Raw genomic sequence first — 14,283 nt, 5'->3', positions numbered from 1 at the left:
GTTTTAAAGGAAATCAAATATGTTAACTTCGTTTCTTGTTTTATGTTATACTTTTAAAAGACCATCTTTTCTCTGAGAGTCTATATAAAATACTTATCCCTTGGTTTTTTTCTAGGACTTTCACAGCTTTAATATTTATATTAAATCGATGATAATCCCTATTCCACAGAACAACTGGGGGTTCCAACATAATTTTTTTGTTAACAATTCATTTTTTCTTTCCTGCCTTAGAACATCACCTGCACCCACTTTATTAGGAAAAATGTTCAGGCATGGAGATAATTTGAAAGAGTTGAACAGTCAAGTTATGGACAGAATTCTGTCCCCTCAGCAATCATGTGTTGAACCGCTAATCCCTAGTACCTCTTATTGTGACTTTATTTGGATGCTGTGACTTAAAAGAAAGTAACTGAGATAAAATAGGGCCATTAGGGTGGACACTAATCCAATCTGATCACTGTCCTTATAAGAGGAGATTAGGACATATAGACCAAGAGATGTCAGGGGCATGGATGCACAGAGGGATGACCACGTGAAGAGGCAGCAAGAGGATGGTCATCTGGAAGAAAACGAGAGAGGACTCAGGAGATACCAATCCTGCAGGCACCTTGATCTTGGACTTCCAGCATCCAGAATTATGAGAAAGAAAGTTTCTGCTGTTTAAGCCACCTGGTCTGTGGTACTTTCCTATGGCAGCCCTAATGAAGACAGCCCACACCTGCATTCCATCAGTTACAATTTACTATATTTACTTTGCCACCTCCATCCATTTATCACCCAAGAATCCATCTCTGTTTAATGCATTTTCAAGAAGGTTGCAGACAGCAGTATACTTAACTCCTAAACATGCTAGCATACATAGTCATTAAAGTTCAAAATTTGACTGAGGCTGGAAGAGCTTCCCAGGTGGCTCACTGAATGGTGAGCAATTGGTGCTGACAAGTTGGTTCCTCTCCACGTGGACCTCTCCACAGGGCTACTTGAGCATCCTCATGGCATGGTGGATGGCTTCCCCTAGAGAGGGAGCAATCTACGAGACCAAGGAGGAAGCTTCAGTGTGCTTTAGGATGTAGCCTCAGATGTGAGACACTGTCATTTCTGCAGCACTGTATTGATCATTTGGGTTCATGACAATTCACAGCTAATCGGATGTGAGAGGAGACTGCACAGGGCCTAAATACAGGTGGAAGTAGCATAGGTGGCTATGTTGGCTGCTAGCCTACACACCCACCTTTCCTCCAGGCGATCTATCCTCATCAATCTAGAATTCCTTTTCTTCTGCTCCAGCTCACCCCTGAGAACCTGGTTTGATTGGAGCTGATTGGGCCCTCTGGAATTCATGGCTGTGTTTGGGACAACATGGAAAGTCTCATCTTTCCCTTACTCTTGCTCCTCTCCCCTCTCTATCCTTCTCAGCCTCTCCCCCAGCTCCAGCCTTCCTTGGCTCCTAGTGACTCTTTAAGGAGTAAAGGATATTCTAATGGTCAGCAGGATGTGCAACAGATAAGAGGGGTTTGCTGGAGTAGGAAATGGTGGGGGAAAGTCTGCTTCCTGGGCTCCTGTCACCTTCTGTAGAAGGGGAGCTTGGGAGTGTTTGGTGGCTTGTAAGGACAACTGCTGTGTTCCTTATTCTGAGACTGGGTCCTCAACATTCCCCAGGGCAGGGGATATTAGATGGGGCTCCATCTCTCCACTACAGTTGGGGACAGAGACATCTACATAGCAAGAGGACGCTGACGAGCTGGCAGCTGGGATCTGTTTGACACTTACATTGGAGAGCCTGGTGTGTTGCCTAGGGAGACTCTGGTCATTTCTTTTCTGGGCGGGGATACTGGGTTACTCTTCGCTGGGTATACTCATATCTAGTCTGAAGAATAAAGAGGCAAACTGGGGTTTGTGTTGGTTAAAATGGTGTGGTATTTGTTGGGGCTCCCTTCTTCTTGGTGTATAGGGGGTTTTAAGATGCTTTTTGGGGTTTCCAACATCTCTAATCTTGCAGGAATATAGAAGATCACTTGCTGAAGCCTCCATCATTTGATGGAGTCCTCGTGATGTTGGGGATAACTGGGAGGTATGAGAGTGCGGTTCCACTCTGGTGCTTGGACGCTGGAGGACAACTGCTTGTATGGGGCTCACACTTCTCAAATGTTGCGGTGACATGGAGCGGTCACTGGATGGAGGGCCATTGTCTCTAATTCAGGGAGAGGATTGGGATAATTGCATGAGATTCGACTTATCTTTAGTCAGGGGGCTCTGGAGGGGTCTTTATAGAACTCCTTTCTTCTAGTGTTGGGGGAGATCAGAAGTCTCTCTTTCTGGGTCTGCCCTTGTCGGTATTGTTGGCATAGACTCGGTGGGTCACTGGGCTGTGGCTTCCCATTTTCTAGTGTTGAGGAGCAGGTAAGTGTGTGACTTATGGGGCTGCTGTCATTTCTAGAATTGGAAGTTACTAGGGGGTTCTTGCTGGAGTCTCATAATTTCTAGTTTTGAGGGGATGTAGGTCTTGCTTGCTCAGACCCCAGCATTTGTGTTTGCGGATGACAGATGTTATCTGAGTTCAGGTTGCCTCTAGTTTTGGAAGGAACTGGTGGTGTCTCGCTAGGGCTTCTGTCACATCTGCTGTTGGATGAAGATTGTGAGCACCATTTGCTGGGGCTCCATAATCTCTAGTCTTGGGGGGTAGAGTAGGGATTCCCTTGGAGGGGATTCCATCATCGCTAGTTTTCGGGTATCAGTTCAACGTGTTTTTAAACACATTTTATTTTGAAAATGTTTAGACTTACGTAAAAGTTGTAAAAGTATACAGGATTGTTTTAGTAAGTCAATATTCATTATAAAAACTTACATTTTGTTTCCTGCCGATGATCATTCCTACCATTATGTGTCTTTGGGTGTAATTGTTTTCCTTCAGCCTGAAAACTCTCTTTAGAGTTTCTCGAATTTCAGTTCTGCTGTTGTTTAATTGTTTTAGCTTGTTTTTTTAAACTCCCTTTGGAAAATATCTTTAAATTGTCTGCATTTTTGAAGAATATTTTTCTTAAGTCAAAGAATGTTAAATAGGCAGGGTTTTTTTTTCCCTTCCATTCAACCCTTTAGCTGTCAGATGTCATTCATGTCTTCTTGCTTCCACAGTTTCTTTTGAAAAGTTACCAGACTTCTTATTGCTCTTTTGAATGAAACATGTCCTTTTCCTTAGGTTGTTTTAAAGATTTCTAGTTTGTCTTTCATTTTCTACAATTGTCCATGTTTCTTTCATTCATAGTTATTTTGAAATCTTTGTCTGCTAACTCCGGTATCTGGATTGTCTCTGGGTCTGCTTCTACTGATTTATATGTTCATAATTGAGAGCATTTTCATGCTGCTCTGCATGTCTATTAATCTTTTATTGTGTGCTGGATCTTGTGAACAATACCTTGTAGAAGCTCTTAATCATGTTTCCTTCCTCTAAAGATTAGGTTTCCAGTACGAATGGATCACGCTGAGCCTCTGAAGGAGAACCTAAAATGACATATTTATTTCAGTTTTGCACTGACTTCCGAGATGTAGATCTTACTCTTAGTGTGTGGCACTGACTCTCAGGCTGTGACGTTTCTAGGGTCATAATTGAAAGCCAGACCTTTTTTTTTTTTATCAAGTTCATTCCACTGCAGATGACTACAAAAACCAACCTTCAACTCCTGGCATGTGTGATCTCCTAAATTTCTGCACAATATTCAGTTTTCAGTGGCTTTTCTCTTCTAAGTCTCCTAAATTCATTCCCTGCACATGCACAAGTTAGGTGCTATTCAAAGACCTGAGGGGGATTTTTAAGCAGATTTTAGGGGCTTCTTTTTGTGAATCTTTATTTTCCACTAGAATATCCTTCAGAGATATTTCAGGATCAGGTTGTATTTCCTCTACCGTAGCCCTGGAATCCACTATTCCTCCAGAGAGCCCTGGTTTCTTCCGTTTCTTAAGAATGGTATCTTAGAAACCAATTTCTGGGTGGTTGATAGGTATACTCATTATTACTGGAATGTCGTTCTTCTATGTCTTCTGAGCTGACAGAGCTTGGAAAGATATGAATCTATACTATCCTCTACATACACACATTATCTCTCTCTCTCTCTCTCTTTATCTACCCATCCATCCGTGAAAAGCAGGAATTGATAACGGTAGCTCTTATTCCAACCAAACGCCTCAGTTGGAGTGGAATAAGAGCTAGCCTTCTCTCTTTCCTTGTTTATAACATCTTTCTTTGACTGTGATACACTAGCTCTCATCGTCTACAATATATTTACTTAGTTTTTCAGATCTAGTATATGCATAAACTAGTTTCAGAATTGCTAACCCATACCATTCTGAGAAACATTATGTATGAACTAGAGTACATGATTTCTGGTCACTTCTTTTGATCCGGGCTTACAGGATCTGGTAAAACCTAGTTTTCCAAAGTAAATTTCGTTTCCTTTTCATAACTTTCATTGTGGCTGTGTTATTCCTTTTCCACAACATTTAGATTCATTTGTTATAGCTTGTTTTCCATTTTATGTTCCCTTCACTACCTGGTGGATTAAATTTTTTAACCTACAGTAATATCCACTCTGAGGTGTACAGTTCTATGGGTCTTGGCAAATGCATAGAGTTGTGTATCCATCAACATAGTCATGATCGAACATGATACACACATGAACAGTCTTGATAGGACAATTCCATCATTCTCAAATTCCTTTCTGCTGCCCTTTTGTAGTCATCCCCCTTTCTTACTCATTGCCCCAAGAAACATTGATTTGTTGTCCTTCACTACAATTTTGCTTTTCCCCAAATGGCGTACTATGGAATATACAATAAATGGCTTTTTGTCTCTGGCTTCTTTCACTTAGGAAAATAAATCTGATTTAAATTGAGGTATAAGTTAAATATAGCACAACTCATAGATCTTAAGTGTAGAACTTAATGCATTTTGACAAATGCATACACCTATGTAACGTTTACTCTTTTCAAGATATAGAAGGTTCTCCTCACCCCATAAAGTTCCTTCATGTCCCTTCTCGGTCAATCCTTGCTCCTGCCTCACCCCTTCTCCACAATCTGAATTTAGATGCAACCACTGTTCTGATTATTTTTCCTATCACAGATTGTTTTTTGACTGTTCTTGGAACTCATACAAATAGAATCATACAATATTTACTCTTTTTTGTGTGTGGCTCATTTTTCTCAGTATAATCCTACAATGGATTTAAATTAATTCACAATAAAAGATGTAATATATAATGTTTCCTATATGCTGGGAGTCTCATAAATGCTTTACATATTGTAGCTGATTGAATATTTAATACAAGTCTGTGAAGTAGGCACTCTCATGGTTCACATTATACAGATGAAGAAACTTTGGCATAAAAAGTTTGTTACTTGCTTGAGGTAACCATCTGTAAAGAAGAGAACTGAGATTGGCAGAAGAAGAGATTGAACTATGATAAGTTAAAAACGGAGACAAGTGTTTATCCCAGTGGGAGCTCTGGAGCTGAGGTGGCCCTTCAGGGCTTTCTCAAATTGAGGCAGAGGAATTGGGCCTTTGTATCCCCCCGTGAACCAGTCATTGGAAGTGGGCTGCCATTGGGAGTGGTCATAATCTTAGGTGTGGCACTTTCCTTTGGCCCAAGGAAATTCCCAGAGAGGTTGGCAGGATGAGCCCTTAGAAGACTTTCTGCAGCTACAAGAGCGAGTGACAGTCCTGAAAGAAGAATCTAGAAAATATACCACTGTCTCCATGATGGTCCACCACTTATGCCACTCAGAGACACTGGGCTCAAATCCGGGCTCTACCACTTGCTAGCCAGAGAGCTCAGGCAAGTGACATGCCAGTTTTCTCATATCTAAAGTGGGGATGATACTAGTACACACTTCTTAAGTTTATATTTAGTACTCCCTAAGTTAATATTCATAAGGCATTTGGAAGAGTGCCTGGTCTATCAGAAGAAATGTTTGATCATTTATTAATGTACTGAAATACTTTGCTATGAAAAAATAAGGCCACATTATATAAAGGAACAATTCACAAGAAAAGACCTAATCCTGTATGTACTTATTTACATTACATCCAAATATATAAAGAAAAAATGACAGAATAACAAAAAATAATTTGTTGATCTATAACCGTAGTAGAAGACTTCAATACACCTCTATCACTAAATAAGTTTGAGGGAAAAATCTGAATGTAATACTATATCCAAAAACAAAATTAGCTTGAGTTAATGGGCCTGTATTCTATAACCAAACGTAAGAGAATACACGTTGCTTTCAAAGAAACTTGGAGCATTTATAAAATGCTACTCTGATTCATAGTGACTTTGAGGGGAGCACTGAGCCAATATAGACTGATTTATGAATTTAATAGCAGATGAGAGGCTAAAAATTTCAGAAAATAAAACATACCCAAAACTGAAGCAGAAAGAAAAGCAAATAGAAATTACAGAATAAAGAACATTAGAGACATGTGTCATACAATGACAAGGGCTGGATCAACAACATTTACTACTGTGAAATAGAATTAAATCTAAAGAGATGTGCAAGGCCTCTCCAAATAAAAGTACCAAATGCTTATGAGAAATTAAAGAAAATATAAATAAATGGAGAAAAATACCAACATCATGCATTGCCAGGATCACTTATTTAAGGACATTGTCTCTCATTGATTTATAGATTCCAAATAATCTGAATCAAAATCTTGGCAGGATGATAGGTAGAAACAGATAATCTGATGATAAAATTTATAAGGAAATGAAGAGGATCAAGAATTTCCAAGGTGTTCTTTAAGGAAGAAGTATTTTGGAAGATATACACTGCCAGATATCAAGACTTAGCATAAATCTACAGTAATTAACACTGCCTGGCATTGTGATACAAAATATGGAACTGAGCATAGAGTCCATAAACAGACATGCTGACATATGGAACTCTGATTTATGTCAAAGACACCACTGCAGAGAAATAGACAGAGGACAGTCTTTTTAATCAGTAGTGCTCCACTAGTTGGATGTTTTTATTCAAAAATGAATCTTAACTCCTACTTCGCAACGTACATAAAAATCAATCCACAGTGGACTTTAGATCTAAAAGTAGAAGGTAAAACAACAAAACTTTAGAATATAGCAAATATATTCATTGTTTGAGGTGGAATAAAAATACTCTTAAATGGAGCAAACACAAGATCCATGCAAAAAAATATAAAGCATTTAAAGGTGAATAAAATAAAGAGGTTACAGTACAAGAGATCAGGAGAGAGTTACACATGAGGTAGGAACAATATGGAGAACTTAGAAAAATGAAAACACTTAGAAAGTAGTGTCCTAAGGATAGAGCAGTCAGCCGGGTCAAATGATGCTGTATGGTGAAGTAAAATAGGGGTAAGCAATGACCACTGATTTGGGCCTCATAGAAGCTGCTGATGTCCTTGAGAAGAGCAGATTGAGTGACATACTTGGACACACCTGATTGAAGTTGGTTGAAAAGAATGGGACTGGAGGAAGAGGAATATTAGTATACTAGCAATCCTTACAAATGTTTGCCTTGAAGATTAGCAGAGAAATGGCAAAAGAGCTGTTGAGAGAGACTTTGGGTTTAGGAGAGACTGACTTTAAATGGAAGATACTGGAACATGTAGTAACTAAGTGCTGGAGTCCTGGCATAGGACGTAGGTCTAAGGAATAGGTTAGGTGTAAATATATGTGATTTTAGACTTTATATCATGCCAAACTGATATGAACTGGAAAATGGATATCTATTCCCTGAACTGAGCATGAGACCAGTTCTTCAGATAATGGTCAAATAGACCTAAGTGTGAGTTTGGCGATATAGGCTGTAAAGTACCCTTGAGGGTTACCCAAGGCATGGTCAATGACCTCCTCCTTGGGTATCACAGGAATCATGCTGGGCTGTTTTTGCTGTGCAATACAAACTCTTTCTGATACTGTGTTTTGCTGGATGCAACACCTCTCAGTCAATTGCAAGAAACAGAATGTTTGCCTGGGAAAGAAAAAATCTAATCATCTCAGGATGGAGTAGTTCCCAGAGCCTTGATGACCCCCAGCTCTGATGACATCTCTGGCACCTGCAGTGGAAGATGTTACCCAAACAGATTTTTCACCTTTGTCCTTACCAAGGCAGAAAGTGACAGGTGCAGAGACCCAGGGACACGGGGACCCCAGAGCTCCTTTCTGAGACCAGTGACTAATTAGGCCTGGACTGGGGGAGTGACAGAGAGAAGAGGCCAGAAGCAATTCTGATCCACAGTGACATTGAGGGAAGGTCTGAGCCAGTATATATCACTTCTGAAAATTCCCTAGTTCTGATCAATAACAGATCTTCTTTCCATGGTCTTGAATGGCAGAGCACTTTTAGACACGTGTACCCTGCACAGGAGTAAAATTTCCCTGCAGAGGGCTACACTGCAGGTCTCCTTCCAGCTCTGCTCCCCCAGTCACAACTGACTAGACGCCTTGCCTCAAACTGGTGTGTCAGCTGAGATGTTCTTTATGCTTCTTCTACCCCTCCTTGGGAAATTTCCATATTCCACGTGCATGATGAGTTATTTGGACGTCTTTGATTACATAAGGCCCAGTGTCTACAAGGAAGGGGACTTGGTGGTCAGTGGGTTTTCCCCCTTCTATTCATTGACTCAGGAATCAGAAATGCAACAGAAATTTCTTTGTGATTCGTCCAAGCAAAGATGTCACATTTTACCTGTAAGTTCATGTGTGTGTGTGAATCCCTCTGACAGTTATGAAAGTTGAATATAAAAGCTGTGTTGAGAATCTCCCATAAACTGTGAATCATCAGCTCCTTTCTTTTCCTTTAATAATTATTTGTGGCTTTCTTTCTTTTTCCCTTCTGGAATATTTTCCTTCCAAACAGAAGACAGAAATAAGCATCTTTTATTTTCACCTACCTTGGAATAATCTCCATTAGTGATTAATTTCTGAAAGCCTAAAGGATACAAGTTGCAGGCAAAAAACACCAAGATCCCACTGCAGTGACCCACATGCCATCCTGCTCTTGACACATAATGTGGGAGGGGAGAGAATCCTTGGGCAAACCATATATTTGCTAGAAGTTAGTGCTAAGAGCAAGATTCATCAAAATATATAGATTATTCAAAAACGAACTTTTTATTGAGATGATATTCATTTTTCTTCAAAATGCATTTACTCAGTATCCTTTATGGTCTAAAATAATTTGGAGTATTCTCTGAAAAAGATGTGTTTTTTTCCAGTTTTAATGAGATGTAATTGACGTTCATCACTGTATAAATTTAAGGTGTACAGCATAAGGGTTTGACTTATATATTTGGTAAAATGATGACTACAATGAGTTTAGTTAGCATCTATCATCTCATATAAATATAATAAAAAGAAAAAGCAAAAAATGAAAAGAATATTTTTTTCCTTGTGATGAGAACTCAGGTTTTGTCTCTTAACGTTTCATATGTATCATACAGTGTTGTTTACTATATTTATGGTGTACATTAGATCCCTAGTACTTATCAAAGATAAAGTGTTTAACATATATATATATAATATGTATATAATATATTATATATATGTATTAGAATTTTACAGATGTCCTTTTATTAATTGCTAGCCTAATGATACTGTGGTCACAGAATGCACTGAGTATAATTTCAATGTTCAAAGGCTTACTTGATGGCCCAGTGCATTGTCAAATGTATTTATATTCTTTGGTTTTCATAATATACTAGTGTTATTTACATTTTTATGTAAATATCTGTTAAGCTTAACTCTTCCATAACTTTGCATATTTTTTATTGTCTTTAATCTGGAGGATGTGTTAAATCTCCAAATCTGGTTGTACATATATGTACTTATGTACATGGGTTTATAACTAATAGCTTTATCTTACTTTGGGTGGATATATATATTGACTGTTAGCACTCGATCTTTTCTTCCTTTCACCACATATGGTCATCACATATGTCACATATGACATATGGTCACCACCTTTGATATTGCACATGTTTTTGCTTTGAACTCTGATTTTATCAGATATTAACAAGGATACCCATGCTTTGTTTTGGTTCATATTTAAATGGAATATCATTTCTATCTACTTTAATCTCTTCTATGATTTGCTTCAAGTATTGGAAAGCATGTAGTTGGGTCCTGTGGTAGGTGGAATGTGCCCCCAAATGTGACCAAGTACTAATCCTTCAAATCTGTGAATATGCTACCTAACATAGAAAGGAGACTTTGCAAATGTGATAAAGTCAAGGTTCTTGAGATGAGGAGATAATTCTGAATTATCTGGATGGGTCCAATATAATCACAAGGGTCCTTACATGTAAAAGGGTAAGTCAAGAAAGTCAGAGTCAGAGAAGGAGTTATGACAATGAAAACAGAGATTGAAGTGATACAAAGCTATTACCTAGGAAATTGGGCAGACTCTAGAAGCCAGAATGTGCAAGGAAATAGGACTCTTCCCTAGAGCCTCCAGGAGTAATGCAGTCCTGCTGACACCTTGATTTTCACCAGTGAGACTCATTTTAGATTTCTGACCTACCAAAGTACAAGATAATAGATTTGTGTTGTTTTAAGCCTCTAAATCTGTGGTAGATTCTCAGAGTAGCAATAGGAAATGAATACAAGTCCTCTTTTAATCCAATCTGAGTGTCTCTGGGTGACTCAGATTTACAGTATCCCAACATTTTGTTTTTTAAAGCTATATTCACCAGTGAAAATACTTTAATATTAGAGCAACAAAAGCCTATGTCCTATTGTGCAATCTTCTGGAATTGTGTGTTGTACCTTCTCAATGAAATTGTTTGAAAATTAACATTGGATTGAACTTAGATGTGCAAGAGCGTAATCAACCCAAAGATAAGCTCTAAAGCTCACTGCCTGTGATGGTTTTCTAATCTGTAAAGAAATAGATGAAAAGCTGCTAGTTTACACTGCTCCTTGGACTCTGAATAATTTTTACTCTTTTAGAAAAACATAGAGTCATAAATTGCCTTTCTCTTTGTTTTCTCCCTAAGACTATCTCCTTATTTATTATGATGCAGTTTTCTTGCTTCTGGTAGTATGTTTTTCCTAAGTCTGTGAGGCAGGCACTTTTAGAAAGGTATATTGCAAAAGGTTTGATGACACCATTCTATATTCGATTTGCCCTTCCTCCAAGCTTTTCTTCTGCACATCCCTGTCCTACCTAGTTTCTTTGTATGGATCGTGAACATTTGCTTCATCCTATTATACCAGCACTTGGCCATGACCAACCTCACGTTGCTGTCACTGCATGAAGTAGTGCTTGACTTGTAAACAAATATGTAAATTAGTCTTTTCCCCTTAAGCACCTTACCAAGTAACTCATTTTAGGACATTGGTCTATGTCTTTTGAGTACAGAGCAGTAGTGTTGGATTTTCCAAGGCTTTGTGAACACCTGTGCATGTGCTTTGGTTTCCAAAGTCATGAAGAGACAGTAATTGCTCTTGAATGCAAAAGTTGCTTGAGTCAAAATGCCATGCTTTTCCTCCTTGTTTTCCCACAAGAGTTACTCCTGAAGTGCATGACTTGATCTTTATTTCTAATACTATTGCCTTGATACAGGTCGAACTACAAAAACTATCGTTATGTCCTGGTCTTTGTTTTTGCCTTCAAGGAGATCAACAGGAGTCCCCAGCTGCTCCCCAACCTGTCTCTGGGTTTCCATGTCTACAATTCCTTCCACAATGAAGTCAGCACGTTGGAGAGCACCATGAGGTGATCATTAAGACGGGGCCGGAAGATCCCTAATTACACCTGCCAGGCACAGATCAAGATTGTGGCTGTCACTGCAGTAACCACACCAGCATTCTCTGCTCAGATAGGGACGCTGTTGGAGCTCTACAAATACCACAGGTATGAGCATGGTAGGGGGATGGAGCTGGAGGGATAGAAGTTTTCCTCCTTGGTGAAAATCTTTGGCCAGTCAAGTGGAAAAGAAGAAAGTGGGTTTCATGTCTCCCTAATAGGAAAATACCTACCACAGATAGTTCTTGATATGGTGGACACATTATTTTGGTGTGTGAAGCTGAGAAGAGATGAAGTAGCTAGAAGCTAGCATCATTGGCAAAGCAGACCACAGTAGCTTCTGGAAATGTGGTTGCCCAAATTCTCTCAAAGGAATGGAAGCTAGATGTTCTCAAATAACCACACCTTAGTTATTTATCTTATAGTTAGTAAAATTTTGTATGTAATATGTACTTAAAAACATTTTACATTCGTCAACTGCTTTACAAATTAGTGACAAAATTAATCCTAATAAAATAAACGAAAAGGTACCATTATTATGGGAATCTTTAGAAACATAGAAACTAAGATGGATAGAGGTTATATAACCTTCTCAAGATGGTTAAGTTAGTCATATTAGAGTCAGAATTGGAACCCAGGCAGTCTGGCTTCAAAGCCAAGCTCCCCCTCAATCACATCTACCATCAGAAAATATTGCTTCACATTCACACTGTTAGCACCAAGAATATAAGTTTAGCTACCTGATCATATGAATTTTGCTGAAAATCTCTTTATTTTGCTTCCAGAGACTCAAAATGGAACATTTTTTCTCTTTTGATTCAGATACCCTATGGAGATTATAATCCTGTACTGAAAGGTAAGGACTAGCTTTCCTCTTTATCAGGTGGCTTCCAAGGACATATCTTTAGTCTTCAGCAGGGCTTCATTGTTGATACATTTTGGCTGGACTTGGGTGGGAATCTTAGTGTCAGTTGATATAAAAAGTGAGCAGTCCTCTGGGAACTTAGATGAGAGGTGACTATGAACGGTGCCTGCCTGTGACGAAGATACCTGTGACCAAGAGGACATATACTTCAAAAGATTGGACCTACATAGCCAGAATCATAGGCTCATCAGCCAATATGTTTACCATGTATGGTGACACAAGTATATAAATAAGTGTAAGCATTGCAGGAAAGTACTACTTAACCACTTGGAAGGTGTGCATCACTACACCACAATGGAATGCTTCTTTTTTTCCACTTCACCACTTTTTAGATACTTACTATGGATGTCTTTCCGTTGCACACCAGAACTTTGAGATATCTGGATTTAAACACTCTCTATGGACAGTTAGCCCCTCTAAATACCCAGAAGACTTTTTCTTTACCAACTTATGGCTTGAAATTTTCAACTGCTCATTTGCAGGTACTGAATGTGGAAAATTTTGGAGTATCCGCTCAATGTCTGCCTGGAGTCTCTGCCAAAGGACAAATTAGACATGACCATGTCTAGATCCATCTACTAAACCTATCATGCTGTGGATGTGGTGGCCTGAGCCCTCCCTGAAATGCTTTTTATGAAAGCAGAAGTGTTGTCCATAATGGATACAGGCCAGCTCATGTTTCTCCCTTAGCAGGTAAAACTTCTCCCTTAAATATGATTACCATTATTGTTTTTTAAGGATCAGAGTGTTATTTTATTTGGGTATAGAATTGTGATTGTGACATTGTAACAGATCAGCAGTCACTTGAGCATAATGAATTGTTGTTCTTTCTTACAGGTTGCAAGTAAATCTCTAATGATTGTAGGGTCTAATTGGAACAGTGTCAACTCTTTTAACTAGAAATAATCAATTAAAAACTTTCCCTGTGAGAGGTAAGTTTTTAAGATAAGACTTAATGACAATTCATCTTAGGGAATTTTAAAATTCAGTGATTTGCAAACTGTAGTTCTGGCCCTATCCCATGATATCTTAAATGTCTCTGGGGAAAGACAATTTATTTGAACTTCCTGCATTTTTCTAGAAAGGCTAATGATAGCTAAATAAATTTTTCCTCATTGAAATTTAAAATGACTTTTGGAAGCAAGGAGTTTGACCTCCTTTTTACAGATGAGAACCCCAATACTTTGAAATATGTTTTAATTTCCCCAAGTCCTTATCAATTCTACTTAGAGGAACTTAGACTTTCATAAATCCAAAATCTATGAATAATATGTCTTGAAACTCTTGCTTTCAGGTACAAGGAAGTGAATGTCATGTCAGATCTAAATACACGCATTTATTGTGAATATATATTTATTTATGTGTATATATAACCATATATATAGTTATGTTTTATATAAATATTAGTTATACATATACATATAAATTATATCAATTAATGCATGAATATTGTTTACTAGGAGCTTTCATCTCTTCTCTCTCATTTAATAAAATATTTTGTTCAAAGGTAGTAAGAAGCAAGGTGTCTTTCTTTCTTATCTCTTCTTGAGTTCAAGGAAACTCCTAAAGCACACCTC

Source organism: Diceros bicornis (assembly GCF_020826845.1).
Source record: "Diceros bicornis minor isolate mBicDic1 chromosome 13 unlocalized genomic scaffold, mDicBic1.mat.cur SUPER_13_unloc_1, whole genome shotgun sequence".
In the NCBI taxonomy this organism is placed as follows: domain Eukaryota; kingdom Metazoa; phylum Chordata; class Mammalia; order Perissodactyla; family Rhinocerotidae; genus Diceros; species Diceros bicornis.
Note: the sequence above shows the minus strand (reverse complement) of the source record.